Here is a 12,749-nt window from a genome sequence, read left to right as displayed (position 1 = left end):
ACGAGGCTGGCAAGTCTTTGAATTTCCCCGCACATTGATTTCTCATCAATTATCCTTGAAAATTTTAAAGCTGTTTTTTGTGCAATGTTTTACCTTTTTATCCAAGTCTATTTCCTCATTAAACTGGTCACCATTGTTTTATCCAATTCCATTACTGTGGATGATACTGGAAATTCTGATATCAGTCTGAACAGGGGGAGCATTAATCAATACCGATTTAATACCTTTTGATTTTAAATGTCATCATCTTTGAAAAATCAAACCCCCTCTTTCCATGAGTTAGATTAAATTAACAATAACTACAATTCAAATTTGACATACGTATGAATCTTTTTATTACAACTGTTGCAAAACAAAAGTATAGTAATGTCAACAAGCCAACTAAAAAAACCTTCCATTGCACAATATATTAAACTATTAAACATGAAGTAGTGCGAATAAAATGTAAACACAATTGGATCTCTAATCTTACAACCCACTGACATTATTACAGAGATAGTTCAGATGTGGCAGCACGGCAGCGCAGTAGTTAGCGCGTGTGCGGCACAGTTCTGAGGTCATGAGATCAAACCTTCCTGTGTGGAGTTTGCATGTTCTCCCCGTGCTTGCGTGGGTCTCCTCCGGGCACTCCGGTTTCCTCCCACATTCCAAAAACATGCATTTCAGGTTAATTGGGCGGCCCAAATTGTCCCTAAGTGTGACTGAGCGAGTGAGTTGTCTGTCCCTGTGTGCCCTGCGACTGGCTGGCAACCAGTTCAGGGTGTCCCTAGCACACTGCCCAAAGATAGCTGGGGTGGGCTCCAGATCCCCAGTTACTCTACTGAGGATAAGTGGAGCAGATAATGGATGGATAGTTAAAATGTAAGACAGTATTGATTCCAAGACAATGGTATTGATACCTGCAATTCTAGTATCAGTCCAATCCAAGTAAATACAGCGGAGTATCGATCAGTACCATACCAATATTTTTTTTGCTTGTAAATATCAAGATAATGAAATGGTTAAAACGTTCCCCCTATGTGTTAGTTTGTCATTTTGAACTACAGAGCTCCAACATTTTAGGCACTACATTTTTATATTTAAAAACCTACAGTATTATAAGACATTGACAACACGTGTCTCACCATTATAGCCACTAGGATTTCTGCTGACCCCACCCAACCATCTCAGAGCCTTTTCAACATGCTGCCGTCAAGAAAAAGACTACAGTCTCAGAGCCAGAACCAGCAGGCTCAAAGACAGCTTCTTACACCAGGCTGTTGTGACACTGAACTGTATCCCTGCCCTATCTCTGCCCACCTCTCTGCCTTCTTCCGAATCAATGCAAATTAGATTCAAGTTATACTTTGCACATTTTTTTTATCCATCCATCATCTGTACCTCTTTTCGTACGAGGGTCGGGGGGTGCTGGAGCACATCCCATCCATCAATCGAAGACCTGCCTGTTCGCAATTAGTCTGCTCTCTACTGTGGGATGTCCTAACTAGAATGGCTGTATGCTATTAGAACATCATTCGACTTTTGACGCGAAACAATTTTTCTGGTGGCATTTTCTTTTTTGGCAGGGTCATCAATACATGAAAACGAAAAACCCAAATAGTAACAGTGAATTTGGATAGAGACTAAAAACTCAAAAGGTGTGGTGGGTTTTAGAGATAATTAGTATAACAGTAAAAGAATAATACTTCTACAAGAACAATTGTTTTAGAACAAAAGTCAAGAGTGTCAAACTCTAAAAATATTATTTCAATATAATTAATCTAATAAGACAACTAAAATATTCCATATCACAATATTTTGAAAACTAAGTACAAATAATAAAGCAAAACAATCTAAAAACATAAATAACAGAATTAAAAAGAACATACATCTACGACAAGCACTATTTCAGACAAAAAGTTAAGAACCCAAACCTGTAAAAACCTTAAACGTTCAAAATTTAAAAAAAAACTTTTACAAATTCAACATTTTAAGAATAAAAACCAAGAGTTAAACTCAGAAAAGACGCAATGAAAATAGGAATTCTGTCAATACGACACCTAAAATACATTCCCTAGCACAATATGTTGAAAATAAAGTAAGTAATGCAAATAATGTGTTAAGAAAAAATGTGTCATCTTGGGACCCACATTATAGTGAATTTAAATTGGAATATAATATCAATCCCAAAACAATAGTATAGATCCAATCCAAGTAGTCACTCAATATTAATAACATCGATATTTGGATCAATCTGCCCATCCTTAGTTAGAAACTAGTTGTTACCAGTGAAGCAAATGGGATTTCTGAAGGTGTGTTGTTAAAGGATTGTGATTAAAGTCGAGGTGCCGGGGGTGGGGGGCAGAGAAATAGAGAGCACACTCTTAATGGCCCCCTTGGGTGAGTTTATGACCTTTCAGTGATAAGAGGCTAGTCTTTTCAGCTAGCAAATTTATGAGTGGAGAGGGTAAAAATAGCTTTTAAATCGTATGTGGCTTCTGTGGTTTCATTCACCACGTACTGTATTGGTGGTGAACTGGATATTATTCGCTTTCAAAATTGCGTCTTTGTTCAAGGGACATGTGACTCAACGTTTTTTATCTCATCCTATGAAAGTGTGTAAATAGAATTAAAAATACAAAATTAAAATAGCAAAGGCATCTGATTTTGTAAAAACTACTGTTTGGTGGTACTTTGTCAAAATACAGTAATGATACATTAAATTGAGCACGGTGAAGTATTGTTATTATTTTCATAACCAGTCCACAGGCTATTTGGGTGGTCTGAGGGGGCTACCCGGTGCCTACGGGCTCCATGTTGGAGACCCTTACTCTAATACACATTGATATAAAAAACAAACCCTTTTTAAAGAGTCAACCATTCGTTTAACAAATAAAAGTACTGTACACAGTTCCTGTAAACACTTTTTTTTACTACAGAATTATTTTGTTAGTATTTATATAGTATTTGTTTATTTTCAAAATGAAAGCAAAAAAACTATATTAGGTCCATGCTTTTGAGGACTAAATGTGATACTTAGTTTTGTAGTAATTTACTAATATTTCCTTACTACAGTAGTATTTTTGTTGTAGACACACAAAGTGAGAATTGGGACACAGTTGGCACAGAAAAAAAAACATGTTCTTGACCGTAGTAATTTACTGTTATATATATTATATAAATATATATATATATATATCTCGTCTCATCTCATCAGCTACACCGCTTATCCTCAGTAGGGTCACTGGGGTGCTGGAGCCCATCCCAGGAATCATCGGGCAGTGGGCAGGGGACACCCTGAACTGGTTGCCAGCCAATCGCAGGGCACACGGGGACAGACAACTCACTCGCTCATTCACACCTAGGGACAATTTGGACCGGCCAATTCACCTGAAATGCATGTTTTTTGGAATGTGGGAGGAAACCGGAGTGCCCGGAGGAAACCCACGCAAGCACGGGGAGAACATACAAACTCCACACAGAAAGTCTGGAGCTGGATTTGAACCCCCGCAGGAGGTTCCTAAGACATGAACTGTGCTGCACATGCGCTAACCACTGCGCCGCCGTATATATACATCATATATATATATAATATATATATATATATATATATATATATATATATATATATATATATATATATATATATATATATATATATATATATATATATATATATATATATATATATATATATATATATATATATATATATATATATATATATATATATATATATATATATATATATATATATATATATATATATATATATATATATATATATATATATATATATATATATATATATATATATATATATATATGGTTTGTTGACTTGGTATTTTGCCCAGAAAGACATTCCAGTCTCTCAGACTACAACAATATTGGATATCAAGACCATCTTCTCAGGCAGTTCGTACCCCAATTTAAAATGTTAGTCTCCATCTGGATTCACTATTACTATTTGGGTTTTCCATTCTCATGTACCAATGACCCTGCCAAAAAAGAAAATGCCACCAGAAAAATTCACGTCTAAAGTCAAATGATGTTCCATTAGAGCACAGCCATTCTAGTTAGAAAGTGGGCTGATTGGGAGCAGGTGGGCCTGTGACAGGTTATAATACAAGCTCCAATATCCAACAGTTTAGTGCCTGACCATTATAAAAAAAAAAAATAACTGTTGCTTCTAGTAAAAAAATAAAGAACAGTATATCACCCTTGTTGTGTTTGATTGCTTCCCATTCCTTTTCATGCAATCTCCATGTATGCACAATTTCCCTCATTAGCGAGTCACGTTTGGCCCTTAGTTTCCCACAAAGATCGCTGACGGATTCTAAGCCTCACTTCTTTCTTTCACGACTTGTATTGACTCCACGGATTGGCTTGTGGCACCCGGCGCTTGAATATTCCCTCTTATTATTCAAATGAGAGCATTTGTGGTGAGGGCCGATCAATGGGAAAACGTCTCCCGAGCGGCTCGTGTCAAACACCGTGTCATGGAAAAGATTATTTGGCTCGGTGGACGCTTTCTTGACTGTATTTATTATTTTGCCCACCGGTGCCGGGAAATGCGAGGTGAAAATCAATCATTACATTTCTGTCAGCGGACCGCTCATTGTCTTGGTCTGCTGATGAATTACAGCATGCAGTAAGAAGCAGTTGTTATCTTGTAAGATGAGTTAGATTCGAAACTGACACTTTTGACTGGGGAGGGAGTGTCAAACTGTGACTTAAAACTGCCACGTTGAGGATAGCAATGAAAATTGATTGTAATTGCAGCCATGCAGTATTCCCTCATCATTTAGCAGTCTGACTTTCTTGTCGTCTGAGGATCAATGAATTTTTTCTATGAATAGGTTCTTCAGATAAGTACTTTGTGCAGATTGCAGCATCACCCTATAATAGGTTTCTCTAACCTTTTTCAAGAAGATAGCTTATTTTTGCATTCCTAAAATAACAACCAATCATGTTATTACTATGTCATTATTACACTATAACCAGGATAATTGGAATTTGGGTTATATAGGACTCAGTCAAACACCCAAAAAAATTTAATCAGAAAATCACAATGATGCAGCACTGGTGAGATCTTCAGAACAGGTCCGCAGGCACCTCAGCTTTCCTGAGGTGGCACCTGAGTGCCTGTGGGCACCACATTGGAGACCCCTGCCTTCCAGTAACCTTACTGAAAATCAGTAATTAGTTGCAGTTATGAGTTATTTTATTGAAAATGTAACTCATTTATCTGCAAGACTACTGACTGCAAAAAGTAGCACGTTATTTCAGAAGTCAATTCAAGTCAAGTCAGGTCATTTTTATATGTATAGCCCTAAATCACAAAGAGTCTCAAAGGGCTTCACAGATTATTATACTATATTACACAGACTATTTTTCAGCCGACGAGAAGAGTAGGTTATTCATATGCTATGGAGTAGAAGTGAGTGTTTAGATTTAAACATTTCCACTGAGGTTGCAGATCGGATCTCAGGGGGAAGAGCATTCCACAGCACCGGTGCCAGAATGGAGAACGCTCTCGAACCAGCAGAACACTTCTTTGCTCTTGGGATCACCAGAAGACCGGCACTCTCAGATCGTAGGCTTCGGACCGGGACGTAGGGGCAAATCAGATCTGAAAGATAAGAGGGAGCAAGTCCATGTATGATTTTGTATAATACTAAGAGAACCTTGAAATCACATCCAAGGCTAACTGGGAGCCAATGCAGGTTAGCCAAAATCGGTGTTATGTGATCGTACTTTTTTGTCCTAGTTAAAAGCCTCGCTGCAGCATTTTGTACCAGCTGAAGAGACTTGATTCTAGACTTCGGGAGACCAGAGAGTAGTGCATTACAGTAATCAAGACGGGAGGTAACAAACGCATGAATTATAATTTCCGCATCCGACTGAGACAGTATTGAACGGATTTTAGCAATGTTACGAAGATGGAAGAAAGCGGTTCTAGTAATTTTCTTTACATGCATTTCAAAGGATAGATCAGGGTCAAATATGACACCTAAATTTTTAACTGAGTCACTCTGTGTGATGTGACATTTGTCAATGTTCACAGCAGTTTCTGAGACTAAGTCACGGCATTTAGATGGACCGATGACTAACATTTCGGTCTTTTCAGAGTTAAGACGCAAGATATTGAGTGACATCCACTCTTTTATCTCAATGAGGCAGGCCCCCAAATTTCCACAGTTTAGTGTGGGAGATTCCTACAACGGAAGACATAGTTGAGTGTCGTCTGCATAGCAGTGGAAGCTGATATTGTACTTGCGAATAATATCACCTAATGGAAGCATGTAAATGCTAAAAAGAAGGGGGCCAAGCACTGAACCCTGCGGAACACCACAGGTAACATTAAAGGGCTCAGATGTCATTTCACCATATTTAACACAGTGCGTTCTATCTGAGAGGTAGGATCTGAACCACGAGAGGACGGTTCCTGAGAGACCTATCCATTTTTCCAACCGTTCTAGTAGGAAATTGTGGTGCACTGTGTCAAAAGCAGCACTAAGATCCAGCAGCAGCAAAAGTGATGAGGCGCCAGAATCCATTGCCAGTAGGAGATCATTTGTTACCTTGATCAGAGCTGTCTCAGTAGAGTGGTTAGCCCTGAATCCTGATTGCATGGATTCAAAAAGGTTATTCTCGGATATGAAATCATTCAGCTGCTGTGCCACTACTTTTTCAAGTACTTTAGAAAGGAAAGGTAGGTTTGACACTGGTCTATAATTACTTAAGATTTCTGGATCAAGGTTGGGTCGTTTCAGTGTGGGTTTAATAACGGCGGACTTAAAAGCTGCTGGAACTACACCTGAGGAGAGTAATATGTTTATAATCTTTAGAACTGAAGGTCCAAGGACGCCAAAAAGACATAATAAGTGAACCTGGGAGCGGGTCGAACTGGCAAGTTGTCGGTTTGGCCGCATTCACCACCTGTTTGTGATCATCAAGTGACAGTTCACTAAAACTGGACAATTTCCCTGGACAGCCACCCTGTCGTGCATCTGTAGATTTCAGCCCTTTAATATGTGTGGTATTAATAATGTCTTTAGCAATTTCTTCCTGTATGCATTGAATCTTCTTAGTAAAGAAGACCATTAAGTCATGAGAAGAGTGCGTCGAACTATCTGCGATAGTCTGTTGCCTTGTAAGCGATGCTACAGTGTCAAAAAGGACTTTGGGATTGTTCTTTTGCGACGCAATCACCTTTGAAAGGTAGGCCGATTTTGCAGAGGCAAGGGCCGCTTTATACTTTAACAAGCTGTCACACCAGGTTTGATGGAAAACCTCAAGCTTGGTAGCGCGCCATTTTCTTTCCAATTTCCTGCATTCTTGTTTAAGGGTTATAGTTTCATCAGTAAACCAAGGCGTGCGTCTTTTAGGATGTGATTTTAGCTTTATGGGCGCTATTGAATCCAGGACAGTAGTCAGGGTAGTATTGAACTCATTCATGAGTGAGTCAATCGAGCCATTATATGAAGGAAAGGACGCAACTGCTCCAGGAAGGAGTTCAAAGAGCTCAGAAACTGTGCCAGTGCTTATATTGCGTCCGCTAAATCCTTCAGCTTTTTTAACACTACATTTAGCTGGCACCTCAAATGTAACTAAATAATGATCCGAGATAACGGTAGTACACGGTAACACCATAATGTTTGAGGTTAAAACTCCTCGAGTCAGAACCAAGTCTAGCGTGTTTCCATCTTTATGGGTTGGTAAATCAACCAGTTGACTAAAACCAAATGCATCGATTAGAGACCTAAACGCAATAGTAAGTGAACTGAGTGGGGAGTTCATATGAATGTTAAAGTCCCCCATACATTTTGTCTGCATAGGTTACTAGTTCAGACAAAAGTTCAGCAAATTCATCTAAGAAAGTTGTGTATGGCCGAGGTGCGCGATAGATAGTTATTACATAAATTGACAAAAGAGAGGACCGCATCACAAGAGCCTCAAACGCCTTGTAATTATTAGAGGTACGAGGGTTGAATTTGAGCAATTTTTCAGAAATGAGCGCGACACCGCTACCCTTTCTCAACGTGCGTGCTACATGGCTACTCGTGTAGTCAGGGGGTGAAGCATAATTTAGCGCTAAATACTCATCCGGGCGTAACCAAGTTTCACAAAGACCCATACAGTTAAGTTTATAATCACGAATAATGTTATCAACAAGTAAAGCTTTAGGAGCAAGCGATCTAATATTTAAAAGACCAAATTTTAGCTTTGCTGAGTCATTTGACTTAGCTGAAGTCTTTGTAGTCTTTGTAGAGATCGTCAAAAGATGTCGCCGTTGGGGAAGTTCGTGAGCGTTGAGTGTAAAGCGTCGGTTGTCCGGCGAGGAATGAATGGTGGAATTAGTCACATCCTCGCGTCCTTCTTGCTCCATAGACTTCGCACGCTTCACACATCTGCCCGCACGGCAACCACGCTTTTCTGTCTTTACGGCGCCGTTGTCGTCGTTTATTAGGAGGAATAGTTGTCCACAAGGATGCCGGATCTCTTTGAAGTTCGCTCGGTATATCATAGGCGGTGTAAAAAGTGCCCGAAAAGTCGAAATTTAGACGCCCACCCAACCGAATAAGTCCGTCCCTACTGTAAGTATTTTTGGCCACACATGTGTCCAAAAATGAAAGCAAAAAATACAAGAGAACGGCATTAATAGAAGATTAGCTGGAGAGCAACTAGCCGCAGCATCCATGCGTGCCGCCATGTTGAATCCACACTAAGTAACTATGTTGTTACAAATTATCGTGTCTACTTGCATATAAGGCCGACCCCCTAAAACGTCTTTAAATCATTCGTATAAAAAAAGACAAACATAAAAGATAAAAGTACTGTAAGCCCATTATCTGCCATTCTTACATGAAAAGCAAACCTGGAATAAAGACAAAGTTTATTGGCAATTGAAAGTCACTAAGTGTGTATATTATATATATATATATATATATATATATATATATATATATATATATATATATATATATATATATATCTTGTCCCAAAGATTGCAGCGTGACTTCGTGGGTTGCTGCCATTCTGTGTACGAGATCCGTGTGACTGAATGATGACTAAACTGCAGTGACGGGATCCTCTTGAGCATGAGATGAGTCAAAGTGAAAAGCACTCCGTGACTGAAAATATAAATGTTTCTAACCTGACCAAAAAAGGAACAATGTACCTAGGAGGCAGACATTGTGATATTTGTTCTCGAGGTATTTATAAACCATAGATGATTCAGGCTCAGGTAACTAGTCAGGCTGTTAAAGTTTGAGGTCTAAAGCTTTGGATTTGAATTCATTCTTAGAAAACTGCTTTAAGTCATTAGCTCTCAACTCTTAAGGTAACGCTTCAAAACAGTTTTAACTTCCGAGTTGAAGCTTTAAAAATAAAAATAAAAGCAAATCAGTAAACAATCAATGCAAATATTAAAATAAAAATGTCGGGATCCATTATTTAATTCAATTTAATGTTTTGGGTTGTTTGTGCCAAATTTGTTGGGTGTCGCCATTTAAAATTATTTAATTTTCTAGTTTATTGCACATTAATTTCACAATATGGCTCCCTGCCTGTTTAAGACAGAGCCAGGCAAACTTTTTTAGTGGCGGATCACATTTGGTTAGAAAAAAATAGCAGAGAGGCTGGGCGAGGAAAAAAAAACAAAATATTGATTTGACTATTATGAGGCAGGCCTCGGCAGTGCATGTAGAAAAACAATTGTTTTCACACAGGAAGTTCATTCTCATGACCTCAGAACTGTGCCGCACACGCGCTAAGCACTGCGCCGCCGTGCTGCGTTTGTATACATATGTATGTAGAATATGGGTATTTTATTTTTGTTTATCAATCGAGAAATTCATCAAATTAAAATGAAAGCAAAGTCAAACACGATACCCCTTTTAAGCACTTAATTTGATCCTGTGCATTTAAAAACACAAATTGCAAGAAATCAAAGCAAATGCTGAAAAATACACATTATTTTCAGTTTGGAGCAGTCCACATTAATGTTTTGTGAAAAATGTATTTTTATGAACAAAGACAAAGAGGGACACTAGTGACAACATTTTTTTGGTATTATTTTTCAAAGCATTTAGTGTGGCGGGCCGTAATAAAGCGCCTTTCGGCGCCTGTCAGTTTGTGGGCTGTAGTCTGCCGACCATTGGTCTAAGATGTGGCATTATGGTTCTCTTACATTAGTTTAATTGATAGTGCCCCCCTTATCTTTCTGATGTAGTTGTGTCATGTGTTCCTGCTTGGAGCCTCTGCTCAGAAACAAGTGGATTTATTTTGACTACAAGAGCCAAAGAGCAATCTGCAGGCAGGCTCCAGAGCGTTCTACACTTTGGGTTGTGGAATGTTCTGCGTTTAGTGATACCATTTGCAACCTCAATGGAAATAAGTATAGACCTAAGGCACATTGATATTCTATAGCGTCTGATTTATGTTGATCTGATAACACTGTTTATTTTTTTTTTCTTCCTGCAACCTAGTTGATGTCTGTACAAGGGAGAAGAACAAGCCCAGATGCTGCATTATGCATGCATTCTGAGTAAACGGATTAGCACCTGGACCTGATGCAGGCCATCATCTGGAGCCTTCTGGATCAGTTATTATGTTTATTGTTGATGTTGACTGCATGTGTATTGTCTGTTGATGCCCTTGCAACAGACATTGCTTTACCTGTTACAGGGATCACCTCGTGGGTGGACCCTTCTCAAGGAACGCTGTAACTACCATAATTACCACCTGTAGACTCTGATTGAAAGCCATACAAATAAAAGTGACTCAAAATGTAATCCGGATTTTCAACAAAAACTGTTCACCAGGGCATTGAAATCTACTTGGCTACCTGCTAGTAATAAGGGATTTCCAAGGACTGTAAGGCCATATTTTTATCAGAGGGAGCTGCTAGGCAGTTGCTACCAGTATTTTTTCTATAAGGGTCACCAAACGTTTTAATGCTAAAACCTACTTTTTTGTGACTGATTGGTACAATGGGCTACAATTTTGATACAGTATACTTTTCTAAAATAATAACGTATGTTATTTCTATGTTGTCACTTTGTTATTATCATTATTTAAAGTTAAGTCATAAATATTTGCACCCAGCAAAGTATGAATACTTAGAGTATGCTTACAGTAAGAGTACTTTTACTTGATAATTTCAACTTCATTCAAAGGGCACTGTAAAATGGCTACAAACATTGATCAAAAATGTGATAAATGCAATATTTATTGTAGTACAAACTCGAAATCAAACCAAATCCTCTGGCTAATTTTAAATTCTTGGCAGTACGGTTAACTGAAGTGATGGGATCGCTTAATAACAGCTGGCAATTGGAAATTATGATAGCATCTGATTTTATGACTGCTCATTGCAACTGGTCTGCTGTAAATGAGAGATTGCTTCTTATGGCTCCGCCCTCCTGCTCTCCTTGACTTTGGAAGTCCAATATCATGCTTTTAGATTCACACTCGGCTATTTTGTGATATTTTTAAGGGAAGCAACACTCGTGACCTGAAACACAAGATTTGTGTTACAGTAGGTTTATAAATCTTTATGATTTTTATATTAAAACTATTTTCTTTTTTCCATTTCACCTGATGACAGCTTTGATAGGCATCATCGTGCAGTTTACCCTAGTAAAGAATAGGCGGTTCTGAAAATCGAAGGTTAGATATTGTATTATTTATGCAGGGCTTACATCAGTTTGTTTTTTTATATTTCAATTGTTTAGACTGTTGTTGCTGCTGTTTCAAAATGACAAACAGTGGACCCTCGTTTATCATGGTTGTTATGTTCCAAAAAGAGCCCGTGATAGACAACATTTTTGAAATTAAAACATTTATTTTTACAAATATTTTACAATTAAATAATCCATTACCAAAATACAAACGTTTTTTAAAGTATATGTTTACCAAGTAAAAGTCCTGTATAATGTACCTGTAAACATCTATGTTTGTTTTTTTAACAAATAACTAGTTTATTAAGGACTATTTAGCCAATCAAAATGAGGAAAACAATACATCATAAAAATCTCTGACGGAGCGAGACTGAAAAGTGTTATAGAAAGGTATTACTATATATCCATTTTAGAGCATTTTTCAATATTTGCATTCTTTGACTTTCAATGTAAACATTCCATTCATGAAACGTGACAATCATAGAGCTAAGTCTTCATATAAAACAGCGAAAATATGCAACATTAAGTTTTGTTTTATTTATTTTTTTTAATTTGTATTTTTTATTTAATATACATTATTTTGGGAGTTTAAAATTAAAATAACGTTGAGAAGTTGTATGTAAAGTAAAACTTATAAAGGGAAAAAGATGTATACTAATTTTGAACTTGCAGGAAGAACAGGAGAGGAGTGTTTAAAAATCCCTCGTGATGCAAAAATTCCCATCCATTGCAAAGTTTCCCCCCCAAGCCCTTTTTTTTGGGTAAATCTCCAGGGATACAAAAAACACATCCGACCTAAAGGGTGTGAGTATCAAAGAACAGCAACGTTATTGACCAATAGTGTCAATGACGTAAACAGTGCATAATAGTCAAAATAACTAAAAATAGTGAGAAACAATAGTCAAAATAACAAACTGTCAATCTCCTTTTTTTATCAAATAACCATAACAAGCACCTTGAGTACAATTTTTAGCAATCTAGATACAAGCACCGGGTATACACTTGTTGGCATTTTTCCTAGCTTTAATTTTGAGAATTGTTAGGATTGAAAGAAGTTATTCTTTACTGTAATCAGTAAGTGAA

General features: G+C 37.7%; 1 protein-coding gene across 1 annotated transcript in view; it reads right to left on the bottom strand.

The window, feature by feature from the left end:
* Positions 1-12,749, bottom strand: part of LOC148351372 (ALK tyrosine kinase receptor-like) — a 569,914-nt gene that overhangs the window by 509,742 nt on the left and 47,423 nt on the right.

The sequence above is a fragment of the Urocampus carinirostris genome, chromosome 15 (genome assembly GCF_059441175.1).
Source record: "Urocampus carinirostris isolate Australia breed hairy pipefish chromosome 15, RoL_Ucar_1.0, whole genome shotgun sequence".
Classification (NCBI taxonomy): Eukaryota; Metazoa; Chordata; class Actinopteri; order Syngnathiformes; family Syngnathidae; genus Urocampus; species Urocampus carinirostris.
Note: the sequence above shows the minus strand (reverse complement) of the source record. Positions and strands in the feature narration are given on the sequence as shown.